Here is a 2,973-nt window from a genome sequence, read left to right on the forward strand (position 1 = left end):
CGAAAATCGTCAGAATCATTGCGTAATTCCGCTATTAAATTCGTATGAGACAAGAAATTCCTATTCAGCAACCATGGTGTACACCATTTCCTTTTAGTTTTTAAGTTCATCTTTTTTTAATTACACACACTGCAGCCGTTGCAAGAATTAACTATTCGTCCAAATGTTCCATCTTGGCAACAATGCACGTTTGGGTGGTCTTCCTTCACATCACGCCAGATTTTCGTTCAGTTCATCTGCACAGATCTGGCTTGCGCAAGCCAGATCGTTCAGTTGGCTTGAGCGTGTAAATGGGCTTTATGACTATTAGCCAGGCCAGTTGATTTTCCGATTAATTCTACTCTTTGCTCGGTACTTACTTTATCCCTACCACCTGTTTTTCATTGATAAATCGCCGATCGATAGAATTTAATATTGGTCCCAAACAAATCGGGATTTATGAATTACTAGCTTGGTCTATTTATTAATGTCTTTGGCTACAATAAGTCGCTCGTGTGTAGGACTGTATTTAAAATAATGAGTTCCATTTTCAGCGTCAAAACTGTCGCGCTACAAAAGTCGTAATGGTATTAAAAGCCTCATAGCCCAAGATTTTGTATGCAAAGAGCCTTAAAACTGTTCGGGAAAATGCACCAAATATTTGTCTATAAAGGTATAACGTTTCAATTTTTTAATGCATACCAATATTTGAATATTTTGTAATTCTGGGCTACTTTCAACATGTCAATCGTTGTCAGAACTGGTATATTAAAAAATATAACAAAATTGTATTTTAGTTTTAGTAAGTTAATGTGGTCGTAACGCAATTACATAATCATGAAATTATACAACTTTTCCATTTGTACGTAGAATGCTCCTTACAACTTTTATTATTTAATACACTATTTAATTTAATACACTATTTATTAAATATACATATTACTTTTCGAAAAATCAATCGAAGAATATGCTACTATGTTTATTCAAATTTAAAAAATATAGTTCCGGATTCCCACAAACTGCAAGTGAGGTGAAAGCAAACAGTGCGTATTTAATCCACACAACTGCTTATCCAGTCCTTATGAGCTCGCAACTTGACCTTTGCATTTTTTAATTTCACCTCGAAATTTTCATATGGAGACCGAGAAGCAGTCGTAAATATTGCTTTTCGAAGCTCGGACTGCAATGAAACCTTATGACAATTGTTGAATAAAAATATGTTATTTTTAATGTCCTAGCATAAGTTAGCTTTCTAAAATGTGTTGCATGTGTTTGGGTCCTCAGGTAGCATCATATGTTTAGGGATGCACTGACCGCTGCGACGTTGTAGTAGTTAGTAAAGTGACAACCTCCGGGAAAGTAACTGCGTTTACTTGGTCGTCACGATATTCAAACGGTTTTTTCTTTGTCTTTTATTATTGTCAAGTTCAATAAACATTTATTATCATTACTCTGTGTGATCAATTGAGTACCTCAGAAGAAACTCAATAACAATGTCTTTTCTTGACTCTCTTGAGTTTGAAGACCACGACATGCTATATAAAGGTATATGTATAGGTATTGTATACAAGGCTTCTTCCATCTTTTATTTACCTTGGTCTGCTGCTTACTACCCTATAGATTTGTGCGATATTGCCATTGCCTAACTTGATATGGAAACTCGACCACCCTCTTAGTTAGAATGTTGCGGTTTATTACAAAATGAATAAAATTAAATAATAAGACTATTTTTCAAAACTTGCGGTTGATCGTCTTCTAGGGAATTATAAGGGAAGCAACCGTCGCATTCAGCAGACACAATCGATGAGTTAGCGATAACTCATCGGTCACGTGATGATGGGCATTTTTGCTGAATTCTGCTGAATGCACATTTTGACTTGATTCGCATGGCCACAGGTCATCCCCCCGGGAGGGATGTTCTGTGCTCATGGCATTTGAGACTACTGGCAGTTGACTGCACGGCAATAGGTATATAATTTCAGTTCAACTTTTGGCGTCAAAACTAGTGATTTTTGGTGACATTCGTCCTGCTAGTCCGACGTACACTTCACAAGGCAATCATTTATTAAATATAAAAGATATAAAGTTTACTACGCAATTCATCCAGAAAGCGGAAGGAGGAAGTGCGGTAATAATGAAAGAAAATATTTGTCATTATGATAAAAATAAATTTGAGTCAGAAAACAACCAAGCAATGATAGTGAAACTTATAAACAAGAATAGTAACATTACGTTGGCTAGTGTATATAGTCCTCCAAAACACATCAAATGTGGAAGATGTGAAGAACTTTTCAAAAATCTAGGAAATCGATTTATAATAGGTGGAGACTATAACAGTATAATTACAACGAAAGTAAAGGAACTGCTCAGAGCGGTCCCGAGCTGTGGATGTGAAGTCGTTTCAACGGGGAAATCTACATACTGGCCTACAGATCCGGAAAAAGTTCCTGACCTTATAGACTTTAACATTATTAAAAATGTATCAAGCAATTATATGGAAATTGAAGACAGCCTGGAGCTTAATTCGGATCATTCACCGATTGTGTTGACTCTGAGCGAACCTATAATTTCAAAACCAAACAATCCCTGTCTAGCTAATAAGAGGACTGACTGGAAAAGTTTTAGAATAACACTAGAAGAACGAGTTAATTTGGCTGAAAAAAGCTCTTAGATTCGACTTAATCACAAGACAGATCCTTAAAGAATTACCAAACCAAAAGCATTAATTAGCTTGCGATGTCTAAAACATGTGTGTAATCCCATAATTCATTGATTATACCCGTTTGCAAAATATAATATGCCAAAAGAAACTTTTAAATGATTAAAAAGTAAAAACTTTGAACATCGTTTATTTCATTACGTTTCGGCGATTACATCAATTATTATTACATAATTTACAATTACATAAATCTAATTCTTGTTGAACTGGTTACTCAATTACTTTTTCTAAATTGATTTCAGATGTATTCTCTCGATCGACCACCTGACGAACTG

The sequence above is a fragment of the Dendroctonus ponderosae genome, unplaced genomic scaffold, assembly GCF_020466585.1.
Source record: "Dendroctonus ponderosae isolate FM_Combo_2020 unplaced genomic scaffold, Dpon_F_20191213v2 Dpon_F_20191213_1, whole genome shotgun sequence".
Classification (NCBI taxonomy): Eukaryota; Metazoa; Arthropoda; class Insecta; order Coleoptera; family Curculionidae; genus Dendroctonus; species Dendroctonus ponderosae.